This window comes from Desmodus rotundus, chromosome 5 (assembly GCF_022682495.2).
Source record: "Desmodus rotundus isolate HL8 chromosome 5, HLdesRot8A.1, whole genome shotgun sequence".
Lineage (NCBI taxonomy): Eukaryota > Metazoa > Chordata > Mammalia > Chiroptera > Phyllostomidae > Desmodus > Desmodus rotundus.
This window is the reverse complement of record NC_071391.1, coordinates 113,167,727-113,175,136: the sequence shown is the minus strand read 5'-3', so window position 1 is coordinate 113,175,136 and position 7,410 is coordinate 113,167,727. Positions and strand designations below refer to the sequence as shown.

At 34.8% G+C, this 7,410-nt stretch overlaps 1 pseudogene; it reads right to left on the bottom strand.

Moving 5' to 3' along the window:
• Positions 1 to 215: 215 nt before the first annotated feature.
• The window catches only part of LOC112303000 (large ribosomal subunit protein uL6 pseudogene), a 68,097-nt pseudogene continuing 60,902 nt past the window's right edge, over positions 216 to 7,410 (bottom strand).

The window sequence follows — 7,410 nt, the reverse complement described above, 5'->3', positions numbered from 1 at the left end:
ATAAAAAATACAATAACATTAAAAAACACATACATACACACACAAAAAAGAATATTGAAAGGTTGGAAAACTATTTTTCCCCAAATCAATACATAACTTTTATTGCATCTTTAAAATTGCTCAAATAAATGTGAGGAATATCACAAATAAGTGTGAAGAATTACTCAGCATCTTGTTGTTTCTATAGCTGGACAACTTAGATCTTACTCATCACCCTACTGAACTGTTCCTTTTTCAGAAACATCAATACCTTCCAAAATTTTTCTGATATCTTTGCTTTTAACTGCCGTGGCTTGCTAAATCAAAGCAATTGAATTTGATACAAGTTCAATGTAATTTTCTTCTAGAGTCAACTCATCTTTTGGGGCCTGAGATACTGAACAATCAACACCTGATCTGATCAGAACCCTGCAGATGCATTTTTTGCCCAAGAAATTTCTGATTTCTACAACAGAGCCATTGTTTTTGAATAACAACGTTGATGGGGAAGCGAGCATACACAGACCTCATCTTGTAATGGAAGCCCAATGTGACACCCTTGTTCTATACAGGACAGCAGACAGTGGGAATGGTAGCCAGTTCCTTCCTATTTCCCCACCATTTGTCAACCCAGAGCCTCTTCTTTTTCTTTCCAAGGAGACTGACTGCGTTCCGAGTTGATGTGATTAAAGGTGCACCACTTCAGAGTGATGTGGCCATTTTCTGGGATATCAACAGTCTGATTGCTGAGAACGGTCTTGATCCTCACAGTAGAAGTGGCAAAGAAAGAGTGTCTTTCGTCCTCATGTTCTTGTAGCCATCAGGGCCCTGCATATGGCCAGAAAACTTTAAATATTGGCTGATTCTGCAGAAATGGAAATATTTTGGAAATTTACCAGCCCCAGATTTTTTTTTGCCATCTCGTCTTAGAAAACTTTGAACTCATTACTTGTGGAATTTCTTTTATATTCATTTTTGTTCAACAAATCCTCTTAAATGACAATTTGATCTCAAACCCCAGTATTTGTTCAGTGTGAAGAAAACTGTTTTCTTAATTGTTTGAGGTCACACTTCAGTATCTTTGTGATATTGCTGTGAATATCTCATATAAACATTTCCCTGTGATTCATTGAATTCCAAAACATTGACGGAAGTTTCAATAATACTTCTTAGTAATAAGTAAACATATATATATTATATATTATATACATTGCAAAATTACTGAAAGCAATTTAGTAATACAAATTAAAGAGTATTCAATTTTATCTTAATCTTTAACCTAAGAACTCACATTCTAAGTATTTATGTCACAAAAGTATATACAATTGTATGATAGCATTGAATGCAAGGATGTACATTGTTATCCTCATTAAAACAGTAAAATTAAGAACACTATAATTATCTACATAGAGCTTTGTTAGATGAATTATAGTAGTACAATGCAATGCAATATAAATAGTAAATTGTTTACTAGAAATATCTATCTGCATAAACCTATTGTGATATGTTCATAAATAAAAGAATTACAAAATTGGTTGTACATTTGATCTCATTTTATATAAGAATAAAGACACAATATAAAATGCTGAGAGTAATAGAAATAAATCTATCAATGATTTTTATGGAGCAAGATTTAGGGCATAAAATGTATGCTGGTTTCCTATCTACATTTTCTAACTTACCAAGTATTTTTGTCATAAATATATTTCAAAAGATGTATACATTTCTTTACACTGAAGTATTAAATATTTTGAGATTGTGAGAACAAAAATTTCATTTATTTTTTCTTCTTCATTTTTTCCATGACCAAAATAAGAAGAAAAAATTTCAATAATTCTCCTTACGTAAGAAACTGGAACAAATTAAACTGTCAGAAAATACCAATGGGAAAATAAATCTTTTTTATAACTCCCTAACAAAATGTCACTTTGGCATATTTGACATTTTGATATGATCATTGGTAATTGTTGTGAAAAGCTCAGTAAATTTGTAAACCAAGTGCAAATAATGTGGCATAAAATGTTCATTATGTAAATTAGATTGTTTAAATCTTCACATGTAGCTAATGTGTTTATGCTGAACTTGAAGGCGTTTTTTCTCTTCCCACCTAGCAGAACCCAGCTGTACATCTTTCTAGTTGTCTACATGTTAAGAAAACTATTTATATTGCTACACAAACAAGCTCAGCAAAGAAAAAATAAATAAGATGTCATCGTGGTAGTCCTGATAGCCAAGTGGTATGACAGAAGAAAAAAGGAATTGGAGATAAAAGACTTACACATAATTATAGATATGAAAGAAATTTAGTAATCAAAAAGTGTTGATTTCCCTTAATCAATGATAAAATTGTAATATATAGTCATTGAAATTTCTCAGTTAAAATTTACAATTAGTGAAAAGACTGTAATATAATTTTAGTGAAGTCATAAATTTGCTGGAGTTTAAATTACATGTGGAAAGGAAATATATTTTCTTGAGTGCTGATCTTATCCCCCTTGCTCTCTACTTGGTGCATGGGATGAGATAGGGAAAGAGAAAAAATGTCATAATGGCCAATTTTAGTAATCTCTGCCTAAGCCCATCACCATATCTTTTGGAAACTTTCTCTGATAAAAATTCATTTTCTTATTCCACATGTTCTTTTTTGATTTGTCCTATGGTTTATGAAGAAATGATGTAGTAAACTTCATATCAGTGTGCATTAAAAAAAATCACCAAAAAAAAATTGGTGAATTTCTGTGTTTTGAAGTTTGAAGAAAATATGCAACATTTTTGCCATATCGTGCTTTATTATTTCAAGAAGGGTAAAAACACAACTGAAACACAACAGAAGATTTGTGCAGTATATGGAGAAGGTGCTGTGACCAATCAAATGTGTCAAAAGGGGTTTTCCACGTTTCATGCTGGATATTTCTGGCAGGATGATGCTGCATGGTTGGGTAGAGCAGTTGAAGTTGACAGCGATCATATTGACATATTAATTGAGAACAATCAACTTTGTACAAAGCAAGAAATAGCCAATATACCCAAAATATCCAAATCAATAAAGTTATTGGTGAAGATGAAAAATATGTGTTTTATTTTATGGAAAAAAACTAAATGGACTTTTTGGCCAACAGAATAGCAGACTAAGACATAACTACCCACCATGAACTGCTTTTAGTTAGAAAGTTATTTTAAAAATATTTTATTGTTTATACTATTACAGTTGCTCTACTTTTTCCCCTTCACCTTGCTCCCCCCAGCCCACCCTGTACTTCCATAGTCAGTCCCCACACTGTTTGTCCATGTCCACGTCCATGTCCATGTCCATGGGTCCTTCACATGTTCTTTGAATAAATCCCCTTGCCTTCTTTTGATCAGTCCCCACCTCTCCCTCCCTTCTTAGAGCTGTTAGTCTATTCCATGATTCTATGCCTCTGGTTCTATTTTGCTCATTTTTTAAATTTTATTCATTAGATTCTTCTTATAAGTGAAATCAAATGTTATTTGTCTTTCAACAACTGGCTTATCCATTGAGCATAAGGGTGTCCAGTTCCATCCATGCTGTCACAAAAGATAGGAATTCCTTCTTTTTTCCTTGTGTCATAGTATTTCACGGTGTAAATATACCACTTTCTCTCTCTTTTTTAATTTCACACCATCCTATATGGTAACTTTAGGTCTCAGAATTTGTAAGGCTGCCACACTGGCCTCCCCTGAGCTTTCAGATTTCACACGTGACCTCTCTCCTTACACACAACAATGCTTTTGGAATATATGGCGCTAAAGGAAGTTTTCTTCAGAGAATGATTGTAAAATGACCATTTAACAGATAAGCTTTAAAAATCAGTAACTAAATAAATCCAATTTGTTATCTGAAGAAACGATTCATCCCAATACGTGTTCTGCAGGTAGATGGCTGACAATATACCTAAATCTAAGCGAGATAACTACTAGGTAATCTTAAATTAAATTCCCTGGTTAAAATTAAAGGCGTTGTGATGTAGACTTTATGTACAATAAAATCAATTAAATGAAGTGAGATTCCCTACGGGAAGGTATTTGTCAGTGCATCTTAAGCTCTCCCCAGAGGGTCTTGTGCTCAGACAAACAAAGGTGTTCTAAGATTGATCTCACATGAGCTTTACAACAGCGCTGGGTATTACAGACCCCGCAGCTTGTTCCCATCAAAAACCTCCAGGTAACTTTTCTTGCTCTGATTCTGTACAGGATAGAAGAAATTCTAGTTCATGTCTTAGTTCTTCTGAAAATGTGGGCAAAAATAAGTGTGGCAAGAAAATCATGTTTCTGAAACTAATGATCAGATTCTAACCTTCAAGTTTCCATTCTCTTCTGAAGTCTTGCCAAAGCAATCCACATTCCTCTTTCTTTGTGACCCCAATCCTGTCACTTTCAACACTTATGCATAAATGAGTTTAAGAGTATGACATGCAAAGTATAAGAAACATATGAAAATCTATGTCTATTATCCCCATAATATTTGTAGGCATGAGTAAGGTCAAATTCTTAACTCATTAAGGCAACATAACTTATTAATAACACGAAGCTGAGTGATAGATTGCAGGATGGGGACTTACCTGTTGGCAGGATCAATGTGTGGTGAATCTGGTGTGCACAGAGATGCTTCTCGCTGTCTCTACTCCCCTCCTTTCTCTACCATTAGGTTGCAGTGACCCTGAGCCTAGTTTATGAGATGAGACCCAGGCATGCTTTCAGAAGCCTCTTTCCGTCTTGCATTTACGTTGTCTAAGCAACAATGGCTCCCAGGGTCTGTCCTCTGTGTGCAGGCCCAGGTGTTTCCTCTGTTTTCCCTCCTCCCATCTGACAGCCAGAAAGGAGGCTCTAATGAGCAGTGGTCTAGTAACATCACCAGATCATCACTTGGCCCAGGAGATAAATGCTAAATCTTGAGCTCTTTGCTTTCTTTCTCTTACTGAATGTACTCTCCTACAATTATTAAATGTGTAGTTTTGATAAGATATTTAGACCAAATTAGCTTAGCAAAAACCATGTTGTTGCATATAATTCAGTTCAATATCTTAAAATTCTGAGTTTCAGCATCATGTATAGATTAAAAGAAACAAAAATGTTCTTCTGCTTTCTTTTCTCCTGGCCTTTTATGACTATACCACCTTCCAAAGTTTTGACGAGTTCAAATGAGGATAGTTTAGAACAAAGGCAATATTCAAGACCTTGAACAATCTCTAACCCATCAGAACAGATGCTGACCTTACACCTAGAGCAAGATCCCAGATAAGCCAGCTGTGCCAGGAATTAATTCTTTAGTTGCTTCACCAAAGAGATGTCTAGGGGACCAGCTGGGTATGTGTGAGTGGTGGCAAGGTTCAAGGAAGCTCGCTACCACAAGATTTTACCTACTAGTTATTGACAACCAGTACAGGTGTGCAATTTCTTCCAGGTAACTATAAACCCCGATTTAGGTATGTTTGGTAGTATTACTGTCAATGACTATCAAGTTGTTTTAATCATATCAAAAGCCCATGCTTATATCTCACTGCATTAAAAATATTGCATTGGTTATTTTAGGAAATAATTTTGTGACTCAAGAGTTTCCTGTTTGCTTGGACTGGGCTAAGGAAATTAGTAGTGAATACACTTAGGTTAACAGCTACACAGTAGTTAGTGTTAATAGTAGCATTTTTTTCTGTTACAGTTTGTTTTTTATATATTTTTAAACGTATTTCTATCTCTATTATCTCTGAATCAAAGAACACCTTAGTAAATTGAATTAATTTATTAAGGGAATGTTAGTTATATTTTAATTACTCCATAGTTTTGTATACAACAAAAGACACTGGAACATTATACAGCTAGGACGAATCTTCTCACTCCTGCTTCAAAATTAAATGTGTCAAGGATCTTCCACATATTGAAAATATGAAGTATGTGCAAAATTTATTCAGCCATGTGATATGAAAAATACAGACATTTATTGAAGAAGATACAAGATACCAGAAACATTGTACAGAAGAAAATGATGCCTCAGTTCCCTTCAAAGTGGGTACCTTGGGACCTCACACAGTTCTCCCAGAGTCTCTTCCACTGTTCATAACATTCTGCAAAATCCTTTGTTGGAATCACCATCAGCTGCCCCATTGTATTTTCCTGAATCTCATGAATGGTCTGAAATATTTTCTCTTTCAAAGGCTATTTTAGTTTTGAGAAGAAACAGATTTTGCAGGGCACCGAATCTGGGCTGTAGGGGGACTAAGTCACTGGGTGATTTGATGTTTCACAAAAAACATTCTCATAAGACATGATGCATTGAGCAGACACATTGTGAGGAAGCTGCCAGTCACCAGTTGCCCATAGCTGCAGCCTTCTGAATCATCTGAATAATTACCATGGAAAAATGTTCAAGTTTAATGCAGAATTTTATGCAGATTCATCGCTCTACTCACTTAGTCATTTTGAATGTGAAGGACACACAGTACACATGCTCACTGAAAGCCATCTACAGCCCCCCTGCTGACTAGTACAGTGAAGTCGTCATTGTTCATGCATGTGCATTCCATCCACTCACCACCGCTACCAGGTTACAACCTTTTTCATTATATTCATAATAATGACTGGACTTTTTCTGGACAGACCTTGTATCTCAGGATCTGAAATAGCTTGAGCCAATTTATATCTCAGTGCTGGCCTGATATTTAAGCAAACCCATCAGAAAAATATAAAATACTACATGAAGCTGTAAATTTTTCATGTCACACTATACAGGATCTATACAGCATACAAAAGGCCTCGCATAGCAACAGAAATCCTGAGAAAAAGGAACAAAATTGGAGGAATCACACCATCTAATGTCAAGCTATACTATAAGGCCACGTTAATCAAAACAGCATGGTACTGGCATCAGAACAAATACACAGATCATCGGAACTGAATAGAAAGCCCAGAAATAAACCCACAATTTTATATTCAATTAATATTTAACAGAGGAAGCAAGCACACACAATGGGCTAAAGAGAGTTTATTCAATACATGATGTTTGGAAAATTGGACAAATACATGCAGAAAAATGAAACTAGACCACCTTCTCATGCCACACATAAGAATAAATTCAAAATGGATTAAAGATGTAAATATTAAACCTGAAACCATAAAAATCCTAGAGGAAAACATAGGCAGTAAAATCTTAGGCATTGCTGGTAGCAATATTTTTTTCTGATATAATTAACTCTTCAGGCAAGGGAAACAAAAGAAAAGATAAACAGATGGGTGTATCTCAAACTGAAAAGTTTTTGCACAGCAAAGAAAACCATCAACAACATAAGAAGATGACCCATAGATCCAGAGAACATATTTGTTGATATATCTGATAAGGGGTTATCATATAAAATTATATAAAGAACTCATAAAACTCAACACTAGAAAAAACAAACAATCCAATTAAAAATGGGTGAA